The sequence below is a fragment of the Palaemon carinicauda genome, chromosome 6 (assembly GCF_036898095.1).
Source record: "Palaemon carinicauda isolate YSFRI2023 chromosome 6, ASM3689809v2, whole genome shotgun sequence".
Lineage (NCBI taxonomy): Eukaryota > Metazoa > Arthropoda > Malacostraca > Decapoda > Palaemonidae > Palaemon > Palaemon carinicauda.
This window is the reverse complement of record NC_090730.1, coordinates 142183666-142206127: the sequence shown is the minus strand read 5'-3', so window position 1 is coordinate 142206127 and position 22462 is coordinate 142183666. Positions and strand designations below refer to the sequence as shown.

Sequence of the window (22462 nt, the reverse complement as noted above, 5' to 3'; positions counted from 1 at the left end):
GAGGGGGAACAGCAACTTCCTCATCTACAGGAACCTTGTCCGATAAAAGTTGAGTCTCAAGCAAGGGAGAGACCTACCGTGGTGGCAATGCTTTACAAGCAGAGTCCACACTCACTGGTGCATTAGTAGCGGACCAGAACGCAACGTCATGTAACTGCTTGACAGTCTGTGAACTGTCAACAACTGAACTGTCAACCACAACAGGTGCGTGAGGACGCACAGCGTCCACTCGAGACTGCTTTGACTGCCTAGACTGAGCAGTCAAAACAACTCTAGAATGCGGAGGTTGACGCACAGCATCAAAACAAGTCAACTCCGATTGTTAGTGAACGTCTTGAACGTCAACAGGAGCATCAGCAAGTGGCCTAACGTCCAAATGCGGCTGAAAAACCACACGAGACCGCATCGAGTGTGGTTCTAAACAACCTGACTGACGTGACTTAGCTACGCCAACGTCAACAGTAAGCACAAAGGAACGTTAGGTTGGCTGAAAGCCAGGATATCGATGAGATAAACGGCTAGACTCAACGGACTAATCGGCAGAATAGTCTTCCATAAGGGAGGCAAGCATATACTGCATGTCTTGCCATACAACCCATTAAGGATCAACGGAAATGGTTGTGGTAAGAGACGAGGGTAACGTCTGTGACCGCAACACTTTGCCAACAAAAAAGACTCTCGGAGTCTGAGTTATGCTTTTGTTAGGCGGCGAGCAGTTATCCGATGACTGCATAGGGTCAGAGCTGTCCTAATGGCTGTAACCAGGACGCTGGACCTGTCCTGAAAGGACTGACTTTCGCTTAAGGGCTTCGAAACCTTGTGACAGGTTTCTTATGCGAAAAGCCTTCGGATGACGAGGAGAAACAACGTCTCTCTCGTCTTATGGTAGGGGAGATCTTGGTAAGATACACCCAATACCATAGAGGGAAAACGTCTGTTCGTTGATCAAGGCCTCTCGAACCCATAAGTCGTTTGACATTACTTCTCCCCTGGGCTTGGGAGCATGCAAGAGGTCCCGGACTAGGTGAACGACAGGCACGAACAGACGAACCCTCGGACGCAACACTGTAACACTTTGCGCATATCACTTTATCACTTCGATTTTCTGTTTGCACTTATTTCACTGAAATCGAAACTTTTACTGATTTCTACCTGAAACACGCAATTCTACCCTTCATTAAAAGGTAGTAATTGCGAAATCAGTCGTATAATGCAAGCTCATTAATACCAGCAAAAATCAGAAAACATATTTTAAGATAAATAAATCAGTGGCTGGGAAAGAGACTAAACACTAGTTCATATAAACTACGTTTTCAATCTCTCACCGCACATAGCCTGGGGACGAGAATAAAAAACTAAAAACGTTTTATCCTTCCTCCCCGTACAGAGACTAGGGACGAGAGTAACTCGAGAACAACGTTACCCGCTTGAACGGAACGTTTTCTCTCCTCTCTCTCCCTCCGTCTCTATCTCTCTCTCTCTTTCTCTCTTGATTTCGCACCTAAGAGAAGAGCCCAATTATATTTCGTCAAAAAAACATGTTATTTGACTAAAGGAAAAAACTGAAAGGTTTTTCAAATAAAAAGTTCCTTTAAAATAGAATTTAAAACATTTAAGCTAAGAAAGAATGAACAAAACGTCAGAATCGATTTACTCTTACTGCAAAGTGAAACCGTGATACACTCTATCTCTATCGTAACGATAGAGCGCATGTTGAACGTCCTGAACGTCAACAACTGCGTAGCATAAACTAAACGTTAGTTCATCTTTGAAAACAGTACGAAGACTATCAAAGAAATTCTTTCATAAAATATTACATTTAAAAAGTTTTAAATCCTTAGCTCTTTAAAAGCTAATTACGAAATAAAGGGCTCAACGTTGATTAACTTCGGTTTCCAAGTTAGGACCGCCTACTCTCAGGAAAGGTCGCATATAAACAAAACATTAAAATTTATTTTTATATGTTTATAATAAATGGAAAGTTAATCGAAGAGGCCTAATAAAGGCGGAGAGATATAAAATATATAGAGGAAAATCTATAAATAATTTATAACGTGATAAGATAATTACTAAAAGCCTAAACACACTTCCGTCTAAGGGAAGGGTCGGCCATTTAAAAGTGAAAGAAAGTCCATACTCTCTTTGTCACCATAATTAAATCTATCCAAAACGAGTTCAAGATTTAAGATGAAGATAAAACACCTGCATTGCGAAAGCTCAAAACTAGAATATAGTACTTCACCAATTAGATGTGAAAAACTCCAGTTTAGCAACAGCTAGTAAAGTACGTCTTGTCGACACCTCGACAGAGAAAATTGAGTCTTTGTTTACATGAGAGCTGGGTATCTGGTCGACAGATGGCGCTGTTGGGCACACCCGCAACCTGTGTAGCGATCGCTGGCGAGTTTTTCCGTAGAGTTGTCTGTCGAGCAACAGAGTTGCAGCTATATATTCACCGGCTAAGTTAAATATTGAAAATTGGCTTATTAAGTCTTTTAAGATTTTCGGTAATCAATCTATACTGAAGTAGTTTTAATTCTTTCATTTTGCCTAATTTTGAACATTGTTCACCTGTCTGGTCTTCAGCCGCTGAATCTCATCTTAATCTGTTGGACAGGAATTTACAGTCAACTAAATTTTTTATTCCTCATCTAAATAATAATCTCGGCATTGCCGTTCAAAAGCCATTCCCTCTCCTTCAATACTACATAGTATTCTAGAAGTTTTATTCCGGCTATGACCAAGTTGTGGAATGATCTTCCTAATCGAGTAGTTGAATCAGAAGAACTTACAAAAGTTTAAACTTGCAGCGAATGTTTATATACTGAACAGTCTAACATGAATCTTTTTATAGTTCATATATGAAAGATCTGTTTTAATGCTCTTACTGTTCTTAAAATGTTTGATTTTAAATTGCTGATTACTTTTCTTATAGTTTTTTTTTCTTTCCTCACTGGGCTATTTTACCTTATTGGAGCCCTGGACTTATGACATCATGCTTTATCAACTAGGATTGTTGCCTAGCTAGTAGTAGTAATAATAATAATAATAATAATAATAATAATAATAACTGAGAAGCATGAATACAATGTTGAATAGTGAGCAAACCGAGCTACGGCGAAGCAGAAACCAATTGAACCAAGTGATTTATAGATAATTATGATAACCCCAAAATAATACACACCATATATATAACCAGCGTAGTGCCAAATGTACCACTTCCTGGAACCAAGGAGCATGGAGACAATGTTAAATACAAGCAAAGCAAGCCAGAGCAGGGCAAAGACCAAGATTAAACCATTACATGTATTTCGGTGGATCAGCATACACACAAATAAGCTTATGGGGGGTGTTAGCAGTACAATGGCTACAAATAATCCTGAGAAGATGGGATCGAAAAATTCCGTTTTCTATGCATCCAGAAGGCCTGATACTCTACAAAGATTCTGGTGTTTTAAACAATTTAGATGATAATATCTGAGTTTTGGTTGTCGACCCACCAAAAACTACTACGTTTCAACAAGTTAGTATCGGAAACATAAAATAAGATTGGTATAGGGTGTATATAAAAGTGTTTGAAACCTCTTTGAAGACAATAACTAATAGAAATCCATAGTTCTTTAGCTATGGTAGCCGATCCACCCTAACTCAAAAACTATGGATTTCCTATGGATTTCCACCAGTTATTGTCATCAAATATATTCAAACAATGATAAAGTGCACAATTAACCAATCTCACTTTCTACATAATGATTATTATACTATTCTATGATTTTACCTAAAAGACGAGGGTGTCCATTCATATAGGAATAAAAACGAATAGTAATTATGGGGAATCTGAAAAATAGGCATAGCCTATGATTTTGGCTATGCTAAGCCCTACTTAAGAATTAAAATATATTGAACATTAGAATTAAATTTGACATCTAAGTGGATCTTATGATGACATTAAACAAATTAATGGGCATAAGCACCAAAAAACTTAGTTTCACAGCGAGATCCTCTCAAAAGGGATGAACATGATGTTTGGGAATTTTATTCGCACGTGTAGTTGGAACACAATGACCTATGGTAAGCACCTTTAAGGCAGCAGTATGGATACACTACCCTCACAATTTAAGCAAAGGCATGGCCCATAAATATTGGTATTTGTTTACAAGAGCACGCTCTCCATTTACTCCAAAATTATGCAGTCCTGCATCTCTCCATTTTTTGTACAGTAATTAAGAGGTTCTTTGAATGCTGGGAAAGCAAAAAATAGCAAGATATGTTGCGCAAGGGGGGGAGGGGGTGGGGTTGGTTGAGGAGGTACTAAACGACCTGGAACCGTCATCGTCAACATAGTCAACCAAAGAGAAGTTTGTGACGTCAGCGCACATTTGGTGTATATTTAAAATATATAATAATTTTAAAATGGAGTAATTACTCAAAAGTGTCACTATTTGTGAAATATGATATTTTGATTATAAAATAAATTTTTGAATATACTTACCCGGTGAATATATAATAGCTGACGTCTCCGACGGCTCGACAGATTCCAAAAACTCGCGAGCGATCGCCATGAAGGTTGTGGGTGTGCCCACCAGCGCCAACTATCGGCCAGATACCGCATATACTTGTAAACAGCTCCAGTTCTTCTCAGTCCCCTAGGTCTCTATCGGGGAGGAAGGGAGGGCCTTTAATTTATATATTCACCGGGTAAGTATATTCAAAAATTTATTTTATAATCAAAATATCATTTTTAAATATTAAACTTAGCCGGTGAATATATAATAGCTGATTCACACCCATGGTGGTGGGTAGAGACCAGTATTAATACAATAAAGGCGTATATGCTTAGAGTTTTTGACAGTTATATCATAACAAAACCCAAATAAATATAGGTACCTGGTAAGGAAGCTGACTCTGATGATTAATCTGCCTTATTAGTCCGCTTTCCTCACGAAGCCCAGCCATCCTTTCAGGATGCTGAAAGACTCCCAGGAGCTGTTGTATCCAGGGCGACCACCCATACAACAGGACCTCATCAAAACCCTTAATCTGGGCGCTCTCAAGAAACGACATTTGACCACCGGCCAAATCAAAAAGGATGCGAAAGGCTTCTTAGCCTTCCGTACAACCCAAAACAAGATTAAAAACATTTCAAGAGAAGATTAAAAGGATATTGGAATTAAGGGAATGTAGTGGTAGAACCCTCACCCACTACTGCACTCGCTGCAACGAATGGACCCAGTGTGTAGCAGTCCTCATAAAGAGTCTGGACGTCTTTTAAGTAAAATGAAGCGAACACCGACTTGCTCCTCCAAAAGGTCGCGTCCATAATACTTCGCAGAGATCTGTTTTGCTTAAAGGCCACGGAAGTTGCTATCGCTCTTACTTCGTGCGTCTTGACCTTAAGCAAGCAACGATCTTTTTCACTTAAGTGAGAATGAGCCTCTCGGATTAAAAATCTAATAAAATACGATAAAGCATTTTTAGACATAGGCAATGATGGCTTCTTAACTGAGCACCACAAGGCCTCAGATCCACCTCGTAAGGATCTGGTACGAGCTAAATAAAACTTCAGAGCTCTAACTGGGCACAGTACTCTTTCAAGCTCGTTGCCTACGATCTCTGATAGGCAAGGTATATCAAAAGATTTAGGCCAAGGACGAGAAGGCAGTTCATTTTTGGCCAAGAAACCAAGCTGAAGCGAACATGTGGCTTTATCTGTAGAAAAGCCGATGTTTTTACTAAAGGCATGGATCTCACTGACCCTTTTAGCCGAAGCCATGCACACTAAGAAAAGCGTCTTGAGGGTGAGATCCTTCAGGGAGGCTGAATGTAATGGCTCAAACCTGTCGGACATTAGGAACCTTAAGACCACGTCTAAGTTCCATCCAGGAGTTGCCATACGACGCTCCTTAGAGGTCTCGAAGGACTTAAGGAGATCTTGGAGATCTTTATTATTGGACAGATCTAAGCCTCTATGTCTGAACACAGAAGCCAACATGCTCCTGTAGCCCTTAATAGTGGGAGCAGAGAGGGAGCGAACATTTCTCAGATGCAGGAGAAAGTCTGCAATTTGGGCTACAGAGGTACTGGAAGAGGAAATGGATGATGACTTGCACCAGTCTCTAAAGACTTCCCACTTCGACTGGTAGACCTTGATGGTAGATGCTCTCCTAGCTCTCGCAATCGCTCTGGCTGCCTCCTTCGAAAATCCTCGAGCTCTTGAGAGTCTTTCGATAGTCTGAAGGCAGTCAGACGAAGCGCGGGGAGGCTTTGATGAAGACTCCTTACGTGGGGCTGCCGTAAGAGATCCATCCTTAAAGGTAGACTCCTTGGAACGTCTACCAGCCATTGAAGTACCTCTGTGAACCACTCTCTCGCGGGCCAGAGTGGAGCAACCAATGTCAACCTGGTCCCTTCGTGAGAGGTGAACTTCTGCAGCACCTTGTTTAGGATCTTGAAAGGTGGAAAGGCATAAACGTCCAGGTGAGACCAGTCCAGCAGGAAAGCGTCTATATGGGCTGCCTCTTGATCTGGAACTGGAAAGCAGTAAGTCGAGAGCCTCTTTGTCAGAGGAGTCGCAAAAAGATCTATGGTGGGTTGACCCCATGTCATCCATAGCTTCTCGCACACAGTCTTATGCAACGTCCACTCCATGGAGATGACTTGTCCTCTTCTGCTGAGGCCGTCCGCCAAGACATTCATTTTCCTTGCACAAATCTCGCCAAAGGAGAGATGTTACTTGCTTTAAATGGAGTTCCTTCTGATCTGTGGATCAAAGACCCGAGCATTCCAGACTGTCCAGTGGAGCTCCCTAACCCAAATCCGATGCATCTGAAAACAACACATGGTTTGGGTTCTTGATCGCAAGAGAAAGACCTTCTCGAAGTCTGATGTTGCTGTCCCACCAAGTCAGACATGTCTAGACTGAGTTGGAGATTGGGAAAGAGATACTCTCTAAGCCCTTCTCCTTGTTCCAATGGTTTAGGTGAAATTGGAGAGGGCATAGGTTGAGTCTCCTCAGAGAGATAAACTACTCCAGCGATGAAAGAGTTCCCACGAGGCTAGTTCAAACTCTTACAGAGCAACTGTTTTTCTCTTGCAAGTGAAGGACTTTTAACAGAGCTTGTTCCATTCTTGCGGGAGACGAAAAGGCCCGAAAAATCAGACACTGTATCTCCATTCCCAAATAAAGAATAGTCTGGGATGGGGTACTGTAAGTTACGACTTCTCTACGTTCACTATGAGACCTAGCTCCTTGGTTAGGTCTAACGTCCATTAGAGGCTCTCCAGACAGCGATATAATGACGACGCCCTGATTAGCCAGTCGTCAAAATAAAGGGAGGCTCTGAATCCTCAAAAAATGTAGAAAGCTTGCTACATTTTGCAAGGGTCTTGTAAAAACAAGAGGAGCAGGAATGAGGTCGAAGTACAGTGCTCGACATTGGTACATTACTTTCCCGTCCACAAACCTCAGATGTTGTTGAAAGTTTGGATGAATCGGGATGTGGAAGTATGCATCCTGAAGGTCGAGAGAGACCATCCAGTCGCCTTCCCTTAATGCTGCCAAGACAGATTTGGTAGTCTTCATCGTGAAGTTTGTCTTGACAATGAACACATTGAGCGCACTTACATCTTAAGTACTCCTGCAGTGAACGTGGCTGCCAGATCATTGGAGCCATCCCTGATAGCCTTGTTCCTGCAGAGAACGTGGCTGTCAGATCATTGGAGCCATCCCTGATAGCCTTGTTCATGCATGACATAATTGTACAGCAAAACTTCAAACGTTCAAAAAACTCCTAACAGGAGATGGTCTAGCTCTGAAGCCGACCATAAAATCTTGGAGCGTCTCATGGCCAGGCGACGGGGAGAGTCTATGAGGCTTGAGAAGTCTCCCTGGGCAGAGGCAGGAACTCCCAAGCCGAGAACTTCTCCCGTGTCATACCAGACGCTCACTCTATAAGCCAGTTTAAAAGGAGGGAAAGCAAAGGCTGTCTCCCCCAAACTCCTCCTGGTGATCAACCAGTCGCCTAGCAAACGTAAAGCTCTCTTAGAAGAGCGAGAGAGCACTAGCTTAGAAAACAACGGCTTCGAAGTAGCTAGGCCTAGTGTAAACTCTGACGAAGGCGAACGAGGAGCAGCAGTTACAAAATGGTCCGGACAAAGATCCTTAAAAATCAGCATGATTTTTTTAAAGTCCATAGAGGGCTGAGCAGCTTTAGGCTCCTCTCCGTCTGACAAAGTCCCCAAAGGAATATCAGTAGGAGGGGGATCAGCAACTTCCTCATCTGAAGGAACCTCGTCCGACAATTGCCGAGTCTCATGAAAAAGAGAGACCTGCCGCGGTGGCAATGCTTGACAGGCAAAGTCCACACGCAAAGGAACAGCAGTAGCAGTCAAGGAAGCGACGTCATGTCGCTGCTGAAAGGACTGACCAGCAACAACAACAGGAGTTGATGGACGCTCGACGTCAAGTCGAGACTGCCTAGACTGAGCAGTCAAAACAACCCTTGACTGCGGTGCTTGACGCTCAACGTCAAAACAAGGCAACTGAGTTGGTTGGCGAACGTCCTGAACGTCAACACGAGACTGCGGCGGCGGCTGAACGTCAACACGAGGCTGCGGCAGCGGCTGAAAGTCAACACGGGACTGCAGCGAGTGAGGATCCAAGTCTCGTGACTGACGTGACAAACTACCGACATCACGTTTCATAACGTCAAAAGGACGAGTAAATGCTCGTTTGGGCGGCTGACGGCCAGAGTCTCGTTTAGCGTAACGGCGACTCGAAAGCGAAGGTTCATCGAGAACCTGCTCAACGTCATACTTCTCCATAAGGGAGGCAAGCTTAGTCTGCATGTCCTGCAGGACAACCCATTTAGGATCAACGGGAGTCGGAACGGGCCGAGACGACGGCAACGTCTGTGTTGGCAAAACATTGCCTTTACCGCGACCCTCGGACCCCGTGTTACGCTTGCGTTTAATAGGCGAACAGTCTTCCGATGACTGCAAAGGGTCAGAGCTGTCCCCATGGCTACAGCCAGGACGCTGGACCTGTCCTGAAGGGACTGACTTTCGCTTAAAGGGTCTAGAAACCTTGCGCCAAGGTTTCTTTTGCGAAAAGTCTTCGGATGACGAGGAGAAACTTCGTCTCTCCTGTCTTATGGCAAGGACGTGCTTGCCGAGCAACGTCTGATACCTTTGAGGGAACGTCTGTTCGTTGGTTTACACTCCTCACTCCCTTAGGTCCTACGACATTCCTTCTCCCTGGTGCATGGGAGCCTGAAAGAGGTCTCGGACTAGGCAAGTGACAAGCACGAACAAACGAACCCTCCGCAACACAGCACATGTTTTCAAGCACTCACTTCACTGATATCGTATTTTTCAATAATTTCACATTAGGCATGAATAAAACTGATATCTACCTGAAGCACGCAATTCTCCCTTACATCAAAAGGTTATAATTGCGAAATGAGTCGTATAATGTAAGCACATTAGTACAAAATGAAACACACATGCAAAAATCAAAAAAAAAAACATACATATATATCAAATAAAACGGAAATATATAAAGTTAAAAAGGATCAGTGACTGGGGAGGAGACTAAACTCTAGTTCATTAAAGACTACGTTTTCAATCTCTCACCGTACAGTGCCTTGGGACGAGAATAAAAACTAAAAACGTTTTATCCTTTCTCCCCCTACAGAGACTTGGGACGAGAGTAAAAAAAACTGAATCGAGAACAACGTTACTCGCTCCCAAACTCCTTACTTGGGACGAGAATAAAGATCGGATTGTTCTCTCTTTCTCTCTCTCTCTCCGTCTCTCTCTCTCTCTCTCTCTTGTCACACACAAGAGAATTGCCCACTCACCCTTCGTCAATAAACAGGTTATTTGACCAAAGGAAAAAACTGAAAGGACTAAGAAATTGAAAATTAACAAGTTCCTTTAAATTAGTATTTAAAACACTTCAGTTTGAAAGAAGAATGAACAAAACGTCAAAATCGATTTACTCTTTCTTCAAAGTGAAACCGTGATTCTCTCTTTCTCTATCGTAACGATAGAGCGCAGACTGCGTAGCATAAATAAATCAAACGTTAGTTCATCTTTGAAAAAACAGCACGAAGACTATTCAAAGAATATCTTTCTTAAAATATTTTCTAAAAAATATTCATTTCATAACTCTTACAGAGCAAATGATTTAAACTTAACGAAAATAAAAGTTGAATGGGCTCAACGTTGTTTAACTTCGGTTTCCAAGTTAGGACCGCCTACATCTCGGACTAGGGGAGGAATAGGTAAAGGCCGCATATAAACAAAACATAAAATTTATCTTGATGTTTAGTATAAATGGAAAGCTAATCGAAGAGGCCTAATAAAGGCGGGTGAGATATAAAATATATAGAGGAAAATCTATAATTATCAACAATAATTTATAACGTGATAAAATAATTACTAAAAGCCTAAAACACACTTCCGTACACTGAGGGAAGGGTCGGCCATCTTTACTCTAGGAAAAACCAGAGATAAAAAAGCAAGGGCAAAACACTTTTACTCTCCTTTCAAAAGCATTTCTTTTGAAAATAGTATTGAATAATCCAACACGGCGAAAGCAATAAAACCAAAACCAAGTACTTCACCAATTCGGTAGAAAACTCGAGGTCATAAAGCGAGTGGAATCGACTTGTCGATGAAACCGACAGAGAAGAACTGGAGCTGTTTACAAGTATATGCGGTATCTGGCCGAAAGTCGGCGCTGGTTAGCACACCCGCAACCTTCATGGCGGTCGCTCGCGAGTTTTTGGAATCTGTCGAGCCGTCGGAGACGTCAGCTATTATATATTCACCGGCTAAGTTTAATATTTAAAAGTATATTTTATATTTGCTAAACACTTGATAAATCTTATTAGTTTTTTTTTTTTTAAAGAAACTATTTTGAGAATGACTAGTTTTCCCAGTTGACGTTTTGTAACACTAACACCATCTATTGACCACTGCCTAAGGATGCCTGCCAATTTCCCGCCAATGAAAACAGTCACACTGCAAAAATAGTCATTCTCATAAAAAGTTTCTTTAAAATAGATGAGATTTATTGTCAAGTATTACCAAATAAAATATACAATTCACAAATAGTAACACTATTGAGTAAATAATCCATTTTTAATTTAGTATATATTATGAATATATACCAAATGTGCGCCGACATCACGAACTTCTCTTTGATTGACTATGTTGACGATGTCGGTTCCATGTCGTTAAGTACCTCCTCAACCAACCCCTCCCCCTCCCCCCTTGTGCAGCATATCTTGCTATATTTTTGCTTTCCCAGCATTTAAAGAACTTCCTAATTACTGTACAAAAAGAGGAGAGCTGCAGGACTGCATAATTTTGGAGTAAATTGAGAGCGTGCTCTTGTAAACAAATACCAAAATATTAAACCATGCACCATGACTAGTAACCATAGAAAACTGCCTGCCCTAACCTAACCAGAGACTCAGCATTCATAACCATCAGGAGGCACCAAACTCGGGATGTATGTATAATAGCAGCCACCTGTATGTATGACAACGGCTGACTAAGAATACAGCAGTCTAAGGGGGTCACAAGGGGGCCTTTAGGTAAGTGGGTAAGGACACGGCTTGTAGGTTAGGTTAGGGGGTGAGGGGGGATTTTAGTTCAGTTGGTGTCCATATTTTATGCTTGAAGAGGGAACTGGCCGCTGATATACAAAGGCTACCCAAACTCTCCCAACCTCATTATTCAAACTAACATACATTAGTACGCACTGTCTTTTACTAATGAACCATTCTATTATCTTGAAATAGTTCAATAGCTAATATATTCTATATTATTATTACTAGCCAAGCTACACCCATAGTTGGAAAAGCAAGATGATATAAGCCCAAGGGCTCCAATAGGGAAAAATAGCCCAGTGAGGAAAGGAAATAAGGAAATAAATAAATGATAAGAACAAATTAACAATAAATCATTCCCAAAACAGTAACAACGTCAAAATAGATATATCATATATAAAATATTAACGTCCAAAAACAGATATGTCGTATATAAACTATAAAAAGACTCATGTCAGCCTGGTCAACATAAAAACATTCCTGATATGCAAGCCTAGTTGCCTAAATCAGCCAAACCGTGGTAACAGTAGTCTATCCTTCTGAAGATATGGACTACCATACTGTAGTATCTACTGTATCATAAATATAGGTACAGTACCGGTACACAAGGCTGTAGTCTAGCACTGCCGTTGCGTGGCATAACGTAGCCTACCAAATTCCGCAAGTTGATGTAGAGGGCTAGGCCCCTATAATAAGAACCAGATATGAACTTAGATATGTAGCAAATACACGGGATTTTCTTCTAATTTATTATAAAGAATGGCACAATAACGTCATTTCACTGACCTTTAAATATCACGATTTATTAATGACGACAAGGTTTAAAGTCTTGGCATTAGCCCTCTTCAAATTTTGTCATGGAATTTCGATATTTACACTTATAATTTACACAAAATTATCAGTCAGATGAATTCTATAAATTACCGAGACTAATTAACTGCGAACACTGCACGATAATTATTTTTCCTTTAAGATAAAACAAGGTCACAAAAATGTGTAAATAGTGCGCCAGGCAACAAAGCTTTGACACGTTCAATCGTCTGTATCAGCGAACGGGAAATCTCCTCAGTTGATCTGAACCGAAACTATCTTCTTTTTTTGAAAACAAAAGTGAATATCAACCTACAATGTAAGTGAAAATTTAATTTTTGTATATATTTCTAATGATTATTACTTAAAAAGTTAGTTATTAGCAACCAAGAAACTAAATTGTGTCAAGCTAAATGCAAACTGTTTTATGGCCTTCGTAATCTTATGAGAAACGCAATAGCGCTGTTTGTAAACAATGTAGAGACATCTGTTGGTGGTAACGGTAACTAATGACCACAAAGCATCTTAATTATTAAAATAACTGTTGATATTTGCCCTCCCAAAACCACGATCATTAGACCAACGAGCGAACACTTAATGAATGGCAAGAAACTAATAGGAAAGGTCGATTTGTCAAGTTATCTCTGTGGCAATGAATTGTGATATGAACTGTTTTAAACATCATTTAATTACACACGCGTACTGATTTGCCATAGCTAAGGATGTTTTTTGTAAATTTTACAGATATGTTCTTAAATACGAGATTTCCTCCATTCTGTTAAATTATAAAACACAAAGAGATAAGTTTAGTTTTGCTCTTGTGACAAAAAGTTCAATTGATTAATTTGATATATTTGTGTTTCGGGGCTGACCGTTTCGGTAATTAAAAAAATCGATGGAATGTGGCCTTTCGGTCCTGCGCCACGTTTGCTCTGTGTTTGCGTCTTTTTTAAAATTATATCCTAGACATCGACAAGAGAATTGTAACATATTCTCGATCCTCTTTCCACGAGAGAAAATTCAGCGAGTTCGGTAAGGTTATATGACAAGTGGCAGAAAACCTGTTGAGCGACCTCTTACATATGAACGCGGATAAAGACTTACAGTACACTATAGCGAGAAGTTATTGTTCTTTTCTCTTAATATTACCTCATCAAATCAATATAAAAGTATTAAAGACCAGTGAGAGAGAACTTTCAAACGAGCGTTTTTATATAATATTCAATGAAATCACCTGCAGTCTTAATTGCGCAGAGAAACAAAGGACAATATTCAACTAATACTGTCATCAAATTATTTTTAAAAAACGCTTACGCTGCTATTTTTTGGGTAGTTAGAAGAATCTGACCTACAATCCATTTATCTGCATTTTAACAAAATTGTTGAATTCCTGGTTACCACATTTCTTTATTCGGTAAATTGAATTTAGTAGCTTCTACGCGGTTTAAAAAAAAGGTGCCTCTCCTTTTCACATAACGTTACATGAGATGAGGTACAGTACGTTTTCTCATATCACATGGGCAACCAAATGCGGTCGTAGTTTTTCTAAACTTAGCATGTATGCTTTTTATTTTAGCACACTGTAGATAGACATAGCTAATTGATATGTTTTAATCGAATTATCTCTAATGAGTCTGTATAGCATGGAAATCAACACAATTTCTGGTTAGTTTCATTCGGGAAAATTGGTGATGTTCGTATTGGATGTCAAAAGCTTGATTTTTAGTATTACTTCTAGCACTACTTTATTCATACCGAGTTAGACGCAGATGCTTCTTGGCATGTGCAAGACACGGGATCTTGCTTTAAAGTTTCCGAGTGAGGACGTGTTTTGCACGCTCTGTTCACCACTCGCCCTAAGCCGTGTTTTTTAGCTTGTGTATCTCATCTATAAAACCATTGACAGAGACATTAGTTGATCTCATGGAGAGAATGAAGTGAGAAGAAATAGTACATGTCTGCCCCTGACCCCCTGTACTTTCCTAAATGTCAAACCATGGACAGAGACGCTAGGAAGTGGATAGGATGTGATTGCAAGAGGTACTTTCATAAGAAATGTATGTCTATGGTGACAAGCATCAGTGAAAAAGAAGTATTGAACTTGAATTGGATATGCCCATACTGCGCTGATGAATCCAGAACAGCTAAGTTACGTATATTAGAATTGAAGGAGCAATTGAGAGTGAGGGGCCATGCTTTGAGTGCACAATAGGCGAGAATTGGTGAAAAAAAGCAGCTCCGAAGCGTAAGGCATACATAGCAAATTCCACCTAGACCACAGACCTCACTTAGAAAGTTGATAATCTGTCAATTAATATTGAATCAATTAAGGAAACACTGATGGGCCTAAAATAAGATAAAACAACATACGACAAAGTAAAGGAAAAGAATCTACTGGTAATTGAATCAACAAATGCAACAACTAAACTTAATGACAGAAAGATGAGGTCGAACATACACTTAAAGATATTCCAATACTTAATACGAGGTCAATTCATAATGGAAATGTTGCTGTAAATTTTGCAAATGAGGAGATAGAAGAGGAAGCAGAAACAAAATTCAGACTGTTTGTGGACACTGAGACGAAAAATATTGGAAAATATAATGATATGCAATGTTTACAATGATGAAGATGAAGTAGTAAATGCCTTGATTTAAAGAAAGCGTTACCTGGACCAAATCCAAAATATGGAAGGGAAGATAAGTGTAGTGTTGAAGAAAACTGCTACCCATTATGTATTGAAATGTGATCCTGAAGTTCGGAGGGCTATTCATGATAATGGGGACAAAGTTATGTTACAATCGGTTACTTATAACGTACACAATAGGTATCACGTAATCACCTGCCACCAATGTCAGAGGTATGGACATCTTGAAAAAGATTGCAAGTCTAAGAATGACGATAAAGTCTGCGGGAAATGTTCAGGAAAACATTCCACTAAAGAGTGTAATTCGCAGATGTCAAAGAGTATTAATTGCACAAAGTTAAACAAACCAAATGACCACATAGTAAATTCAAGATTTAGCAAAGCTTGTGACTAGGAATTAAAAAAACTAGCAGAAAATACTGATCGTGGATACTTAGGACGTCCTAAACTGTGGCTATATAAATATGCAATCTGTGGGTAATAAAACTATTCAATTACGAGAATTGATAAACGGAAAATATTTGGACATACTAGCATCATCTGAAACATGGTTAAATAACTTTGACAAGGCTAAGATCACTGAAATGACGCCCCCCCCCACACACACACCACCTTTCACATCCCGAAAGAGGGTTAGTCTGGTGTTGGGCTCTTTATTCATAAAAGTTACTCAAATCTCAAAATGTAAAGAAATAAATAGTGTAACAGGCTTTGAATATATAGAAATAAACTTTATGCGCAAAAAAAAAAAAAAAAAAAAAAATATCCACTGTAACAATTCACAAACCTCCGAGAACAAAGGCCAGTATCTTCTTTGAAGAATTCAGTGAACTCATAAAGATGATTATCATGGAGAAAAATAAATTAGTTATTTGTGGAGACTTCGGTGTTTGGATGGATGACGCATCAAATCCTGATGCTTTAGTATTTAGTGAGTTAGGGGAATCATGTCAATTGGTGAATAATGACGACTGTGCAACTTCTTTAACTGGGCATACGTTGGATCTAGTTTTGAGTGATGGAATGAATAATATTGTATCTGACATAAATGTAGAAGAGAAATACACGATCTCCCCAGTACACAAACTTATTACGTTCAGACCACCTCAACAAAAACATGGAGTGGTGAAGAAAATAAACTTTAGACACAAATCAAACTTCTCTCCTACTGTATTTATCGAAGAAGTGGCAAAGAAAATAAATGATACTGTCAACATTCACTGCGTTGACTGCCTTACGAGCACTTATAATGGAGTGAGTAGAGGTGAATACGATACCATGTGTCCACTAATGGAAAAGACTATAACTGTTAAAGACTAATCTCCTTGGTTTGATGGCGAGACTTTAGAGAAAAAAGGGGAAAAAGACGTAAAGAAAGAAAGTAGAATCGGTTAAAAACTGAAAGTACACGAGTACAAAACTGCAATATGCCAATACACCTACCTACTAAGATGGAAAAAAACGAATACTATAAGAGAAAGATCCGCGAAGCAGCAACAGACATAAGTAAGTTATACCATCTCCTAAATGGTATAATGGGAAAAGTAAATTAAAAAAAAGGCTACCAGATGGGTATAGCGACCAAGAACTAGCAAATAATTTTCTAGTATTCTTTAAAACAAAATAGAAAGTATAACTAGGTCATTTGTAAATATTCAAAATCAGATTAATACACCAGATACACGAATAAAATTGACGAGTTTTAACAACATAACACAAAATATCACCAGGATTATCAAGAGAGCGAAGAAAACCAACTATGCGATTGACCCAATGCCAATATCTGAAGTAACTTTTCTAGTCTAGCCGAAATAATTATGAGAATAGCAAATGTAAGCATCGATGAGTGTAAGTTCCCCAAATATGAAAAAAATTGCCATAGTCACACTGGTTCTGAATTGTGCTCAGGATTATCAGGAATTAAACTCATATAGATCTATTTCGAATCTATCCTTTGTCTAAAAAGTGCTAGAATACGTAATTCTTGAACAACTAGCCAGTCACTTAAAGGATATAGAAGCTTTGCCAGACAACCAGTCTGCTTACAGAAAATCGTACTCTACGGAGACAGCCATCTGTTCTGTTGTAACTGATATGCTAGAAATGATGGATGAAAATAAATGTGGTATTTCAATATTACTCCATATAAGTGCTGCTTTTGATACAGTTGCGCATGAACTGCTACTAAATGATCTATGGTCCATCGGTGTTGAAGATCAAGCTTTCGAATACTTGAAAAACTACTTGATTGGCAAAAGCTACTGTGTGCAAATTGGAAACTCTTTTTCATCATATGAACCTTTAAACAGAGGGGTACCACAGGGGAGTGTACTTGCCCCAATCTTATTCTGCGTCAATACCATTAGTCTATCGAAAATACTACAAAGACATGGTGTAAAGTTCAAACTATTTGCAGATGATACCCAATTACACTTCATAAATTATATAGACGACACTACTGAAACTCTTAACGGAATCCTTGATATTGGTAGAGAAAATTAAGTGAGAATAAAATTGAGTTTATCGTGGTGGGAAAGAAAAACAGCGTAAGAAACTCAGGTGATAACGGCTCATTTGGTCTTTGCCTACACATACACTGATAATCTAGCCTATTATTTACACATTCTCCTCTGTCCTCATACACCTGACAACACAGATTACCAAACAATTCTTCTTCGCTCATGGGATTACTGCACTGTAATTTTTCAGTGGGAACTTTCCTCAGCCCAATTCTCAAATTTCCCATCAAGACATATAAAAGATTGTTAAGCATCCGTCTATATTCTAGACAGTAGACTAGAAAGCCAATTTTTCTTGCTTGTGAATGGACGGACGCTTCGAGTAGTCTGGCCTATTCTTTCCACATTCTCATCTGTCCTTATACACCTGACAACACAGATTACCAAACAATTCTTCTTCACTCAAGGGATTACTGCACTGTAGGCTAATTGTTTAGGAGAAAGTTGGCAACTTTCCTCTTGGTAATGGTAGAAGAGTCTCTTTAACTATGGTATGCAGGTCTTCTAGGAGAAGGATGCTTCAAAATTAAACTATTATTCTCTAGTCGTCGGTAGCACCATAGCCTCTGTATCATGGTCTACTCTCTTGGATTAGAGTTCTCTTTCTTGAGGGTACATTCGGGCACGCTGTTCTATCTTATTTCTCTTCCTCTTGATTTTTGAAGTTTTTATAGTTTATGTACGAAAGATCTAATTCAATGTTGTTATTGTTCTTGAAATATTTTATTTTGGTTGTTTATTAATTCTCATGTAGTTTATTTCCTTGTCTCCTTATTGGGCTACTTTTTTCCCTGTTGGAACCCTTGGCCTTATAGCATCTTGCTTTTCCAACTAGGAAAACACATTAGGTCTGTGTCTTCTTGAATTGCACAAGAATAGGCTTATTGAGAAAATCTTTCAAGATTTTTAGTGATCAATCTATTCTGAGGAAGTGTTTTAATTGTTTCATTTTACCTTGTTTCGAGTATTGTCCTCCTGTCTGGTCTTCAGCTGCTGATTCTCATCTTAATTTGTTGGACTGGAACTTACGGTCTATTAAATTTCTTATTCCTGATCTAGATATTAATCTCTGGCACTGTCGTTCAATTAGTCCATTATGCATGTTGCATGAGATTTTTTATAATCCTACCCTAATCGGGTAGTTGAATCAGTAGAACTTCAAAAGTTCAAACTCGCAGCAAATGTTTTTATGTTGAACAGGCTTTCATAAGTCCTTTTATAGTTTATAAATCAAATATCTGTTTTAATGCGGTTATGTTTTTAAGATATTTCATTTTAATTTTCATTACTTCTTACATCCTTTATTCATTTCCTTATTTCTTTTCCTCACTGGGCTATTTTTCCTGTTGGAGCCCTTGGGCTTATAGCCTCTTGCTTTTCCAACTAGGGTTATAGCTTAGCTAATAATAATAATAATAATAATAATAATAATAATAATAATAACAACAACAACAATAATAATAATAATAATAATAATAATAATAATAATAATGATAATAATAATAATAATAATAATAATAATAATAATAATAATAATAATAATAATAATAATAGGGTATAGGTTAGCTTGCAATATATATATATATATATATATATATATATATATATATATATATATATATATATATGTATATATATATATATATATATATATATATATATATATATATATATATATATATATATAAAAGTATATATATATAATTATATATATATATATATATATATATATATATATATATATATATATATATATATATATATATGTGTGTGTGTGTGTGTGTGTGTGTGTGTATGAATCTCAATAGATGATAGAATATTTGGAAAGAAAAGGCATAAACGTAGGACTGAAAATGGATATGATGTATTGTTCATTGAAAATACTGAGGGACAACAAATAAGAGTTATATACGAGCCACTGGAGATTTGTTAATTAATATGCGTACTTAGGTCAGACAGTGTTTCCCCAGGGCATGAGGCCGAAATTAAAAGAAGGATGAGCATGGGATGGAGAGCATTGGGTAAACAAAATGAGATTATGAAACGTTAAATGCCATTTTCTCGAAAATAAAGAAGAAAAGTATTGAATGTGATGGTCCTACAAGTATTAACTTATGTATCAGAAACTCGAAACCTTACTAAAGCCTGAGAATATAAACTAGTTACAACTTAAGGAACCATGGAAAGAATAACGATGGGAATAACGCACACACACACACACAAAAAAAATAATAAAATAAAAAAAAAGTATGGATACAACAGCAAGCTTTAAGTAGAAGCTACTCTAACATGTAAGAAAAAGGGAATGGACTTGGGCAGGACATATAAACAGAATAACAGACAATAGATTAACATTAAGAATAGCAGAATGGGTTCCTAGAAATTGAAAAAAGAAGCAGGGGGAAGGAAGAGAAGACGATGGATTGACGAACTAAGACAGTTTGTGGATATGAACCATCACAGAAAGACCATAAACAGACGCAAGTGGAAGATGGAAGGCCATATTTGAGGCTTTTGTTTTGCAGTGGACTAGTAACGGCTGTTGTGTGTGTGTATATATATATATATATATATATATATATATATATATATATATATATATATATATATATATATATATATATATATATATATATATATATATATATATATATATATATATATATATATATATATCATCAGCCGTTGGAGAGGGAGCTATAAACGATATCAATGAAAAGGGGAGCGTGAATATTATCTAAATAAAATATATTAAGCTTCGTGTGGTGGAACAAAAGTATCATTAATTTCATTCGGCGAGGGATTTAAAATTTGATTAGTTGGAATGTTTCATTTTGTATCATATTTACACGAAGATAGTAAATGGTGTACATTGGCCCATTTTGCCAGGTTTTCCAAATGAGAAAAGGCCAACGTCTGATCAACTGCAGCTTTAAAAGGCCTACCTAATAGTAGAAAAAGGCCGAAAATATAGCATGGAAGGCTAAACAATTTTAAAAAGGCAAAATATAGGTATCTAGCACGAAAAAGACAAAATTTGTATTTTTTGGCCTCATAGATTGATCCAGATCTCCAACTAAAATAGACGAAGAAGAATGGGGATTGGGGAACTGCTAATCCTGGGCTCGAACTTGAATAGTCCGTTTATTCGTTATCATTAGATGTGAGTGTAAACAGAACCCCATCCCCGTGTTACCGCATACATATTACAATATTCGTATTATTTCGTATTTGAGGTGTTTTTATCAATCGGGAAACCATTAGTTTATGTAGTTTAGTGAATTAGCCGTGTTTATTTTGTGCCATCTTTTAGATTGTTCAAAAACAATAGCTAGTCATCAACATCGACTCATCCCTCTGGTTTAGCTAGCTGAATAAGGAAGGTAAGCATATTTTCACTTTGTGTTGAATGTTGATTGTCTGGTAATTATAGGCTAATTCATTGGCCCTCTTGAGCATCGAAGATAATGTTATAGTTGAAACCAGGGGAGAATGTTGTTATTTTTCCCATTATCATCATCTGCAACGTATTACATTAGGCCTAGGGGTTTCGTAGCTGGAACCATTTTTGGATGGTGCTTGAATAAAGCTTCAACAAACCATCTGACTGGTGTTTCATCTTCTCAAGCCTGAAGCTTAGTTTTGAAAGGAAAATCACCTTCAAGAAAAAAAAAGGAAAATCACCTTCAAGAAAAAATGACAGATTAAGGGGTAAATGAAGTACGCGGCGTCGGGTGTAAATTTTCTTATTGTCAAATAGCTTTTATTATTGATAAAGTTGGTTATCTTGTCTTAAACGTTTTAATATGAATCTGGTATTGCAATTTAAGATAATGATTTAGTGTTACCTTGGCAGGAATGAGTCTGGTTGGGGAAGCGAAGGATGTGGCAATCTGATGGGGGGGTGGGGCTAGTAGACTAGATTTATAGAAAAACACGGGACAACATTTCTAAGAGTACAAAACTCTTACCTCAGTAAATGATGTGCTTTCAATAAATTTGACCTTTTATTTCCACTGCAAATAAGCCTTATACTGTTATGGAACCAGGGATTTTGGGTGTGCAAAAACAGGACAATACGTGATTATTTTACACTTTTGAGGTTTGTAAAAGGGTACAGAACCTAACAAACCCACCAAACCTAACATAGTAGTTCTCAGGGCACAACCCCTAGCTGGAAGGGCTTGCCTCCGGATTATTTAACACTTTTTGAGGTTTGTTAAAGGGTACAAAACCTAACAAATTCACCTAACCTAACCTAGTAGTTCCCAGGTCAAAACCCCTAGCCATGGGCAATCCCTCCGGACCCCTTTCCCAGGTCACAACCCTTTGTGGGGGCAATCCCCCAGGTCACAACCCTTATGTCTTTTATTTTTCTTGGATCTTTACAGAAGCGTTGCAGTAGAAGATGTGCTGGTCTTCTCTAAAAACTAAGTCAGAATCACACTTGGGAGACTAACCTTTTAGGGATAACACAATGAGCTTTTAAAAAATTATTCACTACACTAGGAGTACTGTGAAACTTGGCCATACAATCGAAATATCCAAAAAAAGCAGCCACTAACCTAAATTTTGACGAAATAATCCTACAAACGAGGAAATTATCCTACATTCGGGAAAATTATCCTAAATTAGGGGAAAATGCTCTAAATTCGTTGGACTCCATGACTGACATCCGACACGTAACACAACTACAAAGGAACTGAACGCTGTTTTTTTCCATTCTAAATATTCAGTCAAATATGGAAACCAGTAGACGTTAGCAGTAATTGTATTACTCGGCTAAAATCCTTTTAAAACTTGGTTTACTACTGAAGTTATTTGTAATTGGTTATTAAACCATTACTCCATAATGATGTCATAG

The 22462-nt window shown here is 38.3% G+C and overlaps 1 protein-coding gene across 1 annotated transcript in view; it reads right to left on the bottom strand.

The window, feature by feature from the left end:
* Positions 1 to 12901, bottom strand: part of LOC137643268 (B-cell lymphoma 6 protein homolog) — a 175884-nt gene extending 162983 nt beyond the window's left edge. The window contains exon 1 of the mRNA XM_068376109.1: positions 12408 to 12901. The gene's annotated coding sequence lies outside the window, so the exon portion shown is untranslated. The remainder of the gene's footprint in view (positions 1 to 12407) is intronic.
* Positions 12902 to 22462: the final 9561 nt, after the last annotated feature.